Source organism: Lissotriton vulgaris, chromosome 2_1, assembly GCF_964263255.1.
Source record: "Lissotriton vulgaris chromosome 2_1, aLisVul1.2, whole genome shotgun sequence".
NCBI classification, from domain to species: domain Eukaryota; kingdom Metazoa; phylum Chordata; class Amphibia; order Caudata; family Salamandridae; genus Lissotriton; species Lissotriton vulgaris.
In genome coordinates this window covers 804,497,912-804,511,640 of record NC_141687.1, presented here as the reverse complement: position 1 = coordinate 804,511,640, position 13,729 = coordinate 804,497,912, and positions in this window count along the sequence as shown.

Genomic DNA, 13,729 nt, shown 5'->3' with positions numbered 1-13,729 from the left:
CATCTAGAAAGACTGCCACCGCCATGTAATCTGGTTCTTGATGGTGAATGAGTGTAAATAGTGATGTTAAATTATGCGTTTTGATCTGCCAGTTATAAATCCCATCTGGTTAGGGAGGGCCAGTTCAAGGAGAAGATGTTGTCTGTTTGTCAGTATCTTTGCAAACATCTTCACATCAGTATTTATAAGTCAAAGCAGTCTGTACGAGTTGGTTTCCTTTAGCGCCTTCCTTGAATTTAAGAGTGTAATCAAGAGGGCTTCTTCGAATGCGTGCTAAAGTCACAGAACCAGCGAGGAAGCAAAGGCTTTATAGTACTAAGATGGAAATCGATTGTTACCTAGGGTTTTACTTGGAAGAAGACCCAAGATCTCTGTAATCTCATCTAGTGTCATGGGTTTTGCCAGAAAATGTTGACGAGGCCCTTCAATCCATGCAAGAGCTATGTGGTCCAGATATGCTGCCATTTGTTGCGGGGTGTGGATATGCGAGTTGTATGTATTCTAGAATAATAATTTATAAACTCTGCCAATATTGTGTCTGAGTTATATAATATGTCACCTGAGTTTTCTTCTAGTTGTGTTATCCCCTAGGCTGAGTGTGATTGGCTTGTCAACAGTGTCTGGCTATGGCATATTTATGCCTGAGCTCCTGTTCTGCAGCTTCCTTGACATTTTAACCCTAATTTCTGCCAGGGTCTGGGTGGAGGGGTAAGCCATGTACTGTTATTCCAACAATTGGAGGTTGCACTCCAGGTTGTCCAGTCTGTTCTGAAGGGCCCTGCCCATGCAATATTGCTGCGCCATAGAGATGCCTCTTTTGTATGCCTTAAATGTATCTCACAACAGATCCAAAGACTGGACAGAGGATTCATTGGTATGAAAGAAGGACATGATTTCTACATACACCTCCACCTGAAAGTTTTGTCCGCCATTGCTAATGGTCAGAGGCACCAGGTGAATGAACAATGTTTGGTTGCAGGTGTTTATATAACCAGTTTATTAGGTGAGTGGTCTTAGTATGATGCATGACTTCCCTTATGTTAGCGGATCAATGCCTCCAAAGATCAACAAGGCTGTGTATAGTTAGTAAAAAATGAAGGGCTGTTACAGCAGAGTAGTGTGTATGCACCTCAACACGTGAGCTATATAAATATTTTTCCATTACCGTGTAAAGGTTGCCTACCCACAAAATATTGCTAGGTGAAAGGGCTACATAAATGTTTTTCCATTACCATAAGCTGGGTCTGGTGGCTCAGTGGACTAATGCATCCACTGCAGGGGCCTGTGTTCGACCTAATGGTCAAATCCAGGTGGGTCCATTCAACCTTTCATCCATCTGAGGTTGATAAAATGAGTACGGTTGGGTAACAATAAAAATCTGTTATTCAGCACCAAGATACCTGGGCGAATGTGAGCTTTACAAATACACATGTTGTGTTAAGGCACCCTACCCATAAAATAGTGTTAGGTGAAAGGGCACTATGTACATCCGTCTAAGAAATTAGGGTCATACATGTTATATATGTGTCTCCCACCTCATTGGCTTATATGTAACCAAAGTGTAATTTTCCTTGGTATAAGGGTAAAAGGCAGTCCTTGCCGAAGCAGGAAAGTTTCTCCACGCTCATATGTGAAGTAATTTGCCCATGATTCATCTCCTGTGGGAAGGCTGAATAAATCTTATGGCAGTCCAGTAGTTGGTTTTACGTGGGTTATTTTATCCACACACGTTCCATGTTAAAAGGGAATGGTCATGTCACGGTTATTTCGCAGCCCTATGTGTGGTGACAAGGAAAATGGATGTATAATGATGATATCCTCCGGTATGAGAGTGAATCTATTCAACAATGGTTGGAGATGGATTCCCAATAAGGTTTTGGGAGTACAGTCATAAGTTGAAATGTTTGTTGTACAACTTTATTAATCCCCCAAACCACACCAGACAACCACACCAGCCAGTGAATATGCTCTTGTCTACTAATAAACGTGGTGCGTCCATTGGGGCGTAGGGGCGTAGCCCCACCAGCCCTTGGACCCGTGGCTGCAAGTAAAATAATTGTCACTCTGCAATTTAAAAATAATTATCATGATTATCGGAGCGCCGTCGGGAATCCGGGCAGCACCCGAATGAAACAGGAGTGCGTGCGCTGTGCAGGCGGGCGGGCTGGTCTGAGTGACAGTCGAGTGAGTCGGTCCACGTACATTTCTTTGTTGTGTCAGACAGTGGACAGGTACCTAATGCGCAAGTGCTGCTTGGGGCTGAAACTAGCCCGAGCATGCGCATGAAAGTTCCCCTATAGCTAGTGACCAGGGGGGTGGTGGTTAAACCTGGCGGCAGCCCCCGGCATTAAACAGGGCGACAGGGCGAGTAGTTAGTGTGCTCCCTAGCCAATCCTGGCGCTGCATGCAGCGCCAGGATTGGCCGGTCACCGCGCAGCAGGGCAGGGCAATCCATTATTGGATGTCGCACGTGGGTGGCTCAGCCGCACTGCACAAAGGCCAATCACTGTGTCTGACTTCATGTAGTCATGCAGTGGTTGACCATTTTGCGGCGCGCGGGGCTGCTGCCCATTATGATGTGGGGCGGATTGCCACCACCGGCCTGGAGGGGGCAATCCGCCCGATATCATATCCAGAATTCCCCCTGCCATATTAGAAAGGCAGGGGGGACCGCGGCGTACAGAAAGACCGTCCGCCGCTTTTCCGCCCCGGTCGCCTTGCAGCCGGGGCAGAAAAGGATTAATATGGTGGCGGTGTCTATCAGACACCGCCAGCCATATTAGGATGCCCTTCCTGACATGCTTTTCCGTGGCGGCATTAAAGGCATGTGGAGACTCCCTGCGGGGGCCCGTTGCGGGTCTCCTGGGATTCCAGGGGGTGGGGGGTGCACATGGGGGGTACCTATGGTACCCCATCGCATTTCAAAGTGCAACATGGCAGGCACCGCGCGGTGCCTGTCATGTGGTCCTTTGAAATGCACAACGTGCATTTTTACCATTGCGGCGGGCGGCGCTTTCTGCACCGCCCGCCGCAATGGTAAAAATACAGGATGCGCCCGCCTGTGTGGCGGGCGCATCCTAATGCTTAAGGTGGGACGGCCGCTCCTATGGCGGGTAGTCCCGTTTTGCACGAGGATGGGGGGCGGGCGAAGTCCGCCCGCCATCCTAATGGGGGCTCTAATCTCGTTCTCTTTCCTATTCACAGCATGACGTGATTTTGACAAATGAATTAATGAGTATCCAGCTCGATCTCTCACCACAACATTAGTGAGATTGAACTATTCGACTTAGTGGCACAAGGTTGCTGGTCACCTCTAGTCAGATGATATATTAATACATACTTTGGCCTTATTAGATTGTAGGGGCTGTTTTCAAGGCATGCATATTTATTTGTTTGACTCTCTAGGTCAGGGGTCTCCAACCCGGTTCTGGAGGGCCGGATCCATGCCAGATTTTTTGGATATCCCCATTGAGATACATGTAGTTATTTTAAAAATCTGGCATGGATCAGGACCGGTTTGGAGACCCCTGCTATAGGTAATCCCTGCCTCATGTCTTCGAGGCCACATGGTTACACAGCACCGTTTTTCAAAATAGCAGCACCATAACTAAGGACAGGTAAAACCTTTTATATGAGTGAGGGATTTTTTGATATGGGCTGCAGTATTATACTTACTGCTTTGTAAGCAGTTAATTTATATTGTTCATAGCTTCTCCCCCAAGACCATGATATACATGAATGTAATGACTTATAGTGTATCCCTTATATTGCAATCCAGGCTGCATAACCTCACTCACTGCTCCTTTTCAAAGATTGAATGTCAGCTGGAATCTCTACAATCACCCGATATGGTGTCCTGAATAATTGATTTTATTACAAGGTACGTATCATTAAATGAGACAGATTTTATAAGAAACTATGCTGTCATTTAGAGGCTATAAGTATAGGGTCACATGTTAATATTGGCTCTTTTTGCTTTATACCCATGGCTGCTATAGATCCAAGACAAACTTAATGTGTATCATAACTGGATCAAAGCCTTTGCCATCTAGATACCCATGAGGTAGGTTTGAGCAATATATTACTCTATCTATTCCACATGGTTCATAAATCATGTGAAGGCAAATTTAGTACATTAGGACAGATTGCCCTGTCTCAACAGTCTTTATAAGTTTGATAGTTTGGTCTGAAGCACGGATGATGCTACTCACTGATACCTATATAACTTTTCTGGTTATTGGTCTCTAGACACTACTTTCTATCTTTATCTTGTATATGAATTGAACTATGGCTTCTGCTGTACATTTATTGTTTATTTGAATGTATTTATTTATTATTGTCCTACAAATACCTAGGCGTCCACCTGGACTCAAAATGTAGCTACAAAAAACAGCGTAGAGAGATCGGAGTTAAAGCAGTGACCCTAATGGTGTCACTAGGCAAACTTGCAAAAGATCTTTCCGGTCCAACCTTGGCTCCCCTTTTGGAGGTAATGAGAGCAAAGGTTGGCCCCACTTTATCCTACGGTGTTGAGATTTTCAGTGGTAAAATGAACACAACCCTGAACCAACAGACCACTAAAGTTTACAAAGGGGTGCTCCGGTTGCCAAAGACCGCCTCTGCAGCGCAGATCAGGTTGGAGATGGGGATAATAAACTATGAGGCCTCAGCCACTGGGGCTTACCTTAACCTGTGTCACAAGTTAAGACAAGCTGAGCCAGGTACTTTAGAATCCCTAGTCTGGCAAGAAATTAGCCAGATAAATCCGGGGGGTTTGTACGGACGACTTTTTACAGATGCCATTAACCAAATGTCAGCAAGCGATTTGTGGGCCCTAAACCCAGGCCAGATAGCATTTAAAAAAGCTATAAAAAATGTGTGAGAATGATTTCTTGTCTCACTGACAAAGCACTTTTTCTGAAACGTAGCCATGCCTGGGTCACTATAAATTCCTACAGACACCCAGTCCCAGCCTGCTATCTGGCCAGCACATATCCATTATACCTGAAACGCGGCTTTATTGCCATCAGACTGGGTGACTGGCGTTTCTTGCAGGACTTACCATCATGGCGACGTACATCGGAAGATCTCTCCTGTAGAGGGTGTGGGGAAACGGCGGAAACCATGTTGCATGTAAGTTGCCTTTGCCCAGCCCTTAACACAGAACGCAGGTCCGGATTAAAATTAGAATGGAATAGGCTGGGGGTTCGGTCCTGCAGGCAAGCCATCATGGCAGCTCTGAACCCGGAAAACACAGTGCTAAACATAAAATTTCTAAAATTTATCCAGCGAGCATATCACATCTTCAACCTAAGGAGACCATGCTAAAGTGCTCAATCTTTCTTTTCTCACGGAAAACAGTATTAACTGGCATTATTCTCAGCAACGTTAGACATAATTTGGTTATATCCAATGCAATCTGGCGCCTTGTTTCAATTTTTGTGATTTTAATATACACTATGAGATAAAATCCCTGTTTTTATAATGTTTGTTAATGGATCGTGCCTTTATATCTACACTTGTGTTGTTACTCCTAGAAGTTTTTATTCTAATATTCGGTCAGGCTGTGAATCTGTAAATTCTTTTAAAGATATGTTTTATATCTAAATAAAGATTATTATTATTATTATTTATTATTGTTGGTGTTTTAACCTGACTCGAGAATAGAAAGCCTTTATACCATATCATCTTATATCAATTGGTTATTTTAGGTTTTATTTAAATGTATACATTTTATTCTGAATAGGGCATGTAAACTCTAGACTAAACTCATGAATATATGTATATATATGTTTTCTGTCTAGTTAAACCACTGTGACGGAGTCCTGAGGAAGGCCTAGCCAAAACGTGTTGTCTTTCAACAATTCACCAGTCTCTGTGCAATTTGTGATGTATGGTTTTTTATTATTGATTTTCTTTGACCAAATTGGCAGAATGAAAAAAGAAGAATTTCAGCATGTCTAAATTTATTGATATCAAGACAATTGTGTTATGTGGAATATAAAATCCTTGAATCATTCGATATGTATCTTGTGTCTAAGGACAAGAACATGTGTGGTTGAAAAACTATCGTTTATTAATAAAATGTATTTATTTTTGTATACTTTCTATTTATATATAAAAATATTTTCTACAAAAAAGATTAAAGAATATTAAAAAGAAAATAATATATCACTTATTTGGTGTACTAGTATTGATGTTTGTATAGACAGTCCAATTTGGTCTAGAGTCTAAATGCCCCTTTATAATATACACTGCGCCCGGTGTTCCACGTTTTCCAAACAAAAGAGGTACTCATCAACTACAGCAAAAGTCACAAGACCTGATGAGAAAAAAGCATGAGTCTGTCAGATCCAAGCAACATTCATCAGCTTCAGGCACTGTACTAGGCAAAGAAGATATGAGTGCAAAGACGGTATCACCATAAAAATCACCCAAAGGCTCATGAACCATTTAGTCGCATTCCATTGAATCAATTGAATCACATTTGGACAGAGAGAGCACATCATCCTAGTCTCAGAGCTCAACTCAATAACAGTCACATCCAGGTCATGAAAAAACCCTGCAACTAAACGCCAAGGTCTAGGAAATATCACAGGAGACAATCAACAAAAAACACATTCACCTCAAAGAGCGTGTACATTTTGAGAACATTACACTATATTCATATGACCTAACATAACCACAAACCACAGGCCTCAAACTGCCATGTCAGCTGGAACTATATAAGAACATGAACATACAAACACCCCCACCAACATGAGCAGCTTGGCTGACTCAACAAATTCTGAGTTGGCAAAAAAATATTCAAGCAAAGACTCCTGTTGGAAGGGGTGATGCCAAGTGAATAAGACACCAATACCCTCCTGGAGAGAGTTCTCCTCATTCCACAGCCAGGACATGGGATATTCATTCTTGCCCCAGTGACTTGATAGGCAGATTGGGAAAAAATAGGACAGTCAAGCATAAGCAAAAGGAAGGATTGCATAGGTGACTTAATTTCCCATAGACGTAGAGGAGCATTGAATGAGAGAGGGCACATACAATAAAGAATAGCATTGTAACATGTGTGGCTCTGTGGTATATGTTCCTGAAATAAATGATCAGCAAAACTTTGGGAAATTTAGGCGGCCCCATAAGTGATTTTGCTTCTTCCTTTCAGAAATATTACAACTGTTCAAATTGGATGATTTCCCCTTCTGCAAGAGTCCTGCTTTCTCTAATCATAGATAATATTTGAAAACTCCCCCTGTTGACAGTCCTAACATCGCTGGTGCTGTGACAGCACTCAACCTATCTGCCCTTTTTAAAGGAGCACTCCATCCATAAAACTAAAGAAGGCTCTTTATCTTTTTCAACCTCACCCATTTTTGTCTTAATGGCATTTTTTATAGCATACTCTAGTGCACAAACGAAATAAAGGTATTTATATAGTGCCCACCAACTCAAAAGGAAAGGATAAGATACAAGTAAACCTCGTGAAATGTTCTTAGCGCTGGCTTAATTTTGCTTAATTTTCAGCATTCTGTGTTAATGAAGTGATACATAATCCACCAGATTATGCATTAGAAGCTACCATGTACACAATATTTTGTTGGTTCAGCCTGTCCTATGCAACTTATAATTTGTTCTTTTTGTTCAGCTGTTGTGTTAGCCTGTCCTGTGTGACTTGTTAAATTGCTCTTTAAATTCTGGATGCTTTCTTCAGTGTTGAAAACATGCAATGGTCGTACCACTTTTGAAAAAGCCGCTGCTTGTTCCGCTGAAACTGGAGAATTACCATCCTGTTTCTCTTCGACCTTTTTTCCTCCAAGATCATTGAGAAGCACATGAATAAACACCTCTTTAACTTTATTGAGAGCAATGACCAGCTTCATAATACTCAGTCACGCTTTCCCCCACCATACCGTACTGAATCCGCATTGTTGTTAGTTGCCTAGTCAGTGCTCCAGATCTTAGATTCTGTGGTGATCATAATGTTGAACCTCAATGCTGCTTTTGGCACAGTATTCCATAATATCATGCTGGAGAGATTGTGGAAATGCATCACAGGTAACGAGGTCATGCTTTGGCTTGACTCTTTTTTGAAGGCACTAGCTTTTCAGGTTTTTCAAAAAACATTCCACTCTAGAGTGCTTTCGCTGCATCAAAGAGTCCCTCAGCGATCTCGTTAACATTTATGTCTACCCCTTGGCTGATATACAGATGGCACTCATCTTATTATCACTCTTTCTCAAAATAGCAATAGATCTTGTGTCTCTCAGACGTATCCTACTGGGTAGATAATAACTGTATAACATTGAATGCAGGAAAGACCAAGGTACTGATTTTTGACAGTCCACCTGCTGCGTGGTCTAAGAGTTTAGGTCAACTACCTTCTACCAAGCCCAAAGTAACACATATTGCTATTTGGTTCGATCACTTATTGTCTTTTGACAACCAAAATGAATACATTAGCTGGGAAGTTAGTAAGGTTGCTGAAAATCTGTAAGAAAATCTTATGATTTCTGTCAGCTTTAGCTCAGCAAACTGTAATCCACGCATTGGTTATCTCCAGTTGGACTACTCTAATGTCCTTTATCTTGACCTCTCTCAATCACAACTTAGTAGACTTCAATGTGTCCAAAACTCTACAGCACTTATTGTTGAAGCTTGCTAAATGTGCTTCCATCAGATCAGGCCTGAGCAAATTCTATTGGCTCTCGGTGAGGCAGAGAATCACATTTAAAGCTCTCTCCTACTGCTATTAGGCATTATCTGATGTTGTCTCACACAGTCTACAGTTTCTGGTCAACCCATATGTTCCAGCCAGGAATCTGAGATCAGCTGAAGCCAAGCTAGCCATTGCCCCTAAATGTAAAAAAGTAGAATTGTTGGCAGGTCCTTTAGTTACCTGGCACCCAAGATTTGGAACTCTCTCAATCCTTCAATTCCACTAACCCCTTAAAAAGTGTGTTTCAGGAAACAGTTAGAAGCCTGAAGCTAGATGTAGGTAATTTACAATTACCGATTCGTAAATACCGAATTTTGCTGATTCGGTATTTTCGAATCGGTAATTGCAATGTGGATAAAAATTCAGTAACAAATACCGAATCGGTAAATACCGATTCAGTATTTGCCATTGATTTCTATGGGCCTGGAGGCCCAAAGGAATGAATGTCAATTACCGAATCGGTAATTACCGATTCGGTAAAATTGTGAATTAGTCTAGGGTGGCAGGGTGTCACTTTGACACCTTGTTGCACCCCTGATTAGTGTTGGTGTGCACATGTGGCATACATACTTGCCCTAAGGGCATGTATGTCTGTCACATGGCACAGGTGTAAATGCACATTTAGGCCTAGATGTAGGTAATCGCAATTTACCGAATGGTAAATACCGAATTTTACAGATTAGGTATTCACTATTCGGTAATTGCTATGTAGGTAGAATATTCGGTAAAAATACCGAATCTGTAAGATTCGGTAATTACCGATTCTGTAATTACAGAATCGGTATTTGCCATTGATTCCTATGGGCCTTGAAGCCCATAGGAATCAATGGCAAATACCGATTCTGTAATTACAGAATCGGTAAAATTACCGATTTTGCAAGGGTGACAGGGTGTCACTTTGACACCCTGTTGCACCCCTGTTTCTGGCTTGTGTGCCATGTGACACACAGACATGCCCTTAGGGCATGTCTGTGTGCCACATGGCACAGGTGTACATGCACAGATGTGCATGTACACTGGAATTCGTTATTTACCATGGAATAGTATTCCATGGTAAATAACGATTCGGTAAGGGCCTGTGGCACTGATTACAGTGCCACCTACATCTTGATTTACAGAATCGGTATATTTACCGATTCAGTATTTTACCGATTCTGTATATTTACCGAATCAGTAAATATACCGATTCTGTAAATAAAATGCCCCCTACATCTCAAAAGCAAAATTTCCGAACGGTATTAAGGCTCCTACATCTGGCCCTTAGTCATTTACATAGGAATTCCTTATTTACCACCAACTAATAGTTGGTGGTAAATAACGAATTCTTAAAGGCCAGAAGCACTCTGTTAAGTGCTTCCTACATCTTATTTACTGATTCGGATCGGTAAATAAGCCTCCTACATAGGAAAAGGCTTTTACCGGTCGGTAAAAGCCTACCTACATCTGGACCTTGGTTCCTTATTGGTTTGCTGGCTTTTTATGGTCTAGAATCTTCTGTCCATTCATCTCATGGGAATGAAGTTCTAGCACTGAGACGCTTCATTTGCAGCAACTGTGCACATTATAAATCTTATTATTATTTGCATACAAAACATATGGCAGGAACAACGCCAGAAAGATTCAATGAACATGAGCAGCTGCTTTATATCGGGTACCAAAGATGACCTAAATAATCATATTTTGTTTGATTTTTACCCAAGCAGACAATTTGGGTAAATGGTTTAGAGCTAAATGCATCTTTTTTATTTTTTTAAATTTCTTTTTACAGTGAATGTGCCCTATATTGTGAGACTATTGTATATAAAACTATCAACACCCCCTTCCAATGCTGAAGACTCCTCCTTGTTCTTTGTTGAGCCCTTGATCTTTCTGGATTTGGATTTTAGAGGGAAAGCATCACTTACCTGTTCTCAGCGATTTTTGTTGCATCATCCACCCTTGGAAGTGTTTGCATTTTTTGGGGAAAATCAAGCACATTTACTGCAGTACTTTCCAAAATATTTAATGTATGAGAAAGAGCAGGAAGCACATTTGTTGCTGAATGTCCTTGAGTTTCCAGTAATGGATGCAGGACCTTGAGGATTAATATCAAAAGAGTAGAAGGGAAATTTACATTTTAAAATGGTGGAGACCTGGGTTTATATATATTTTCTTCTTTTCTATGTATGTTTATCCATACTTGTGATTGTACTGTGGTGTTTTATGGTTTTGGGGCTAGGCTACTGTATGCCATTGATGTTTTGTTTATGGATTTTTCAGATTCTCACTGCTTCTGTGCTAGAGATATTTTAGGGGCGTGTTGATGGCCTAAAAGTGTATTTTGTTAGATGGGGGGGGGGGGGGGGAGAAAGTGCTCCAGCCAGGGCTGACGACCTCATCCTCTTGCCCACCAGTTTGGCTCCTTCTTGCCGGCAGTTTGCACATCCACCATAAACAAGTTTGTGCCTCATAGGCAGCCTACTTGCATTTGTTTTCCATATCTTCTGCTTTCACAAGCCATGAGCTCATCCACCATTTCATTTTGTGAAACCAGTGTGTCACATAGGAGGTAATCTTGTCAATATTCAATATGCCTTCTGGCTTCCTAAGCCATGTGCTCATGCAACACTTTGTAAAACCAATTTGTTGCTTATAAAGTGGAAATGTTACCTTTGTCTGTAAGCCTTCTGAATTTCTAAGACATGTGATTGTCCACCAGTTTTTTAAAACCAGTTTGTTTGTCTGATCATTGATTATTATTGACTTCATGTTAGTTTTAAAATCCTTATTCTGGGAAGATTTTATATGTGATAACCCTCTAGGAGCCCAACAATATTTTTATTCTTTCCATTGTTTCACATTTACTTTTATTATTGTGCTTGTGTTTGTTGACTGGTTGTTGTTGTCTGTTGGATGTTATTATTATTTTTAATTATATTATTGTTTTTTCCAGACTCCACTTGGTTCACATATTGGTCCCATGGAGCTTGGTGGGTGTGGAGGGGACCGACACATATTTATTTTCCCTAATGTAGATTTGTTTCCTTCTGTTATGCCAAAGGAACTTGGAACCCTGGATAATGTTTATTATTTTTTGTAATTAATTTAACCCATTTTTGCCAGCCTCCTCAGGCTTCCATAGGGAGGTACATAGGTCTGGAGAGGTACCAGGAATGTATTATGATGTGTTACATTAGATGTTATCCAACCAGTCCCTGGTCTAACAAAACAATGAGTTTACACATGGTTATATTATAGTTATGATGACCTGTATTGCTTGAACTAGAATGGCTTCTCTGACTGTCTTCCTTCTTATTTGGTTGCAGGTGGATGAGACTGAGACTGAGAAGAGAAAAGGATGTAAATTATCTGACACTCAAATCCAGACACCTATGTACTAAGTGGTACTGCATATGCTGACCGACAATAAGTGATCCATGTGGGGCTTTGTAGAAGCCATTCTGCTCTTGCTAAAAACTCCATAACCTACAATTCCCTGATCACTGTTTCTTCTTCGCCCCTGCAGGCTGAGGATGGGTGGAGGAATTCAGCACACCTGTGGCTAGCAGGTGCCAGCCTGCTCACACCTGAAGCATGTGAACACAGTGAGCTCTTTTAAATCCCAGTTCCCTTCAGCCCAGTGTTGGTCATTGTAGCTATGTTTCTCTTTGACTGACCCTTTGATTCCGGAGCTTTTACTATCCTTGTTTCCAGAGTTCCTGAGATGAGCCTAATTCCTTTGTTCCTGAACTGGCACTACCTGCAGTGCTACCTTGATACCTGAGTTGTAGCTAAACCTTGCTCCTGAGCTAGCTTTGCCTGCAGAGCTCTTTTGCATTTGAGCCAGGCCTTATTTTAGTGCACCCGTGCACTCTCTCTCTTCTGTATTTACCCTTTTCCCCTGTGCCTGCTTTCCTTCCCCTTTTCTTTGTTCCAGTTTCCAGTTAGCTTCCTTCCTATTCCTCCAGTTTCCTTGTATGGTTGTTGCTTGCTTTCTGGCAATTATGCCCGTTTCTCTTCTTTCCTATTAAGCATTCCTCCTTTTTCTTGCCTGTTGTGGCTGTGTATTTAGTTCTACACACTTGCTGTTACCACCTTGTGTGATCCTTTTTGATCGCCAGGGTCCATGGCCAATCTAGGGGGTGTTTCTTGTCCACTGTGATTATTGTCTTTGAGTTACATGTATAACATCACCATAAGTATCAGCGCCACAGACCCTGCTTTTGCATGTATAGCCTAACTGTGTGTATATGCAGTCAGTATCGGTAACAGCAATTGTGGGTGAGGAACTTACTGAGCTTCAACTGAAGCCCTGAATTGCAGTTGCAGATACGCTGAGACTGTGTATCTGTTAAATCAAGAATATTAAAGAGGACTACAGATAAATACTGAAGTATTCTTATGTATGCTCAACTGCTATGGTTGCCTCTCTATGTTTGATATTGTGTGTCATATTGTGTGGTCTATTACCAGCGAACAATTGAGGTGGGCAACATTATTCTTTGTTGAATTTGTGTGACTAATTAGGCTGTGCGGCCTCGAATCCCTTGGCTGCTTGTTGTGATTATAGTTGAGAAATGGGAATAGTCACATTGACAGCACTGATTGCAGAAGGGTGAAGGCTCACGTTGAGGGGAGCCTGGGAATGGAGCTCATATTAGGAGGTACAGTGAAAGCAATGGAACTCCTTTGCTCGTTTTTATTGACCGATGTGGGGCTCTGACAATGTGTAGGTGGACTTTCCATTGTTCACACTGGATACAATGTATTAGAAAATAGTAAGGCCAACATACAAACAAACAAATGAAGACATCCTTTGGTACTATAAAATGACTATTTATTTGTAAAAGGTAAAATCCCAGTCATGCACACCACCATCAACAGACATCACAAACTGTAAACAACAACACAACTCTATCTTACCCCTTCCCAAACTCATCCCACCCACATAATCTTCAACAGCACCACCTCTCCCTAAACCCTAACCAACTCCACTACTCAATCCAACCCCTTCCCCAACCCATTCCCACCTGAAAC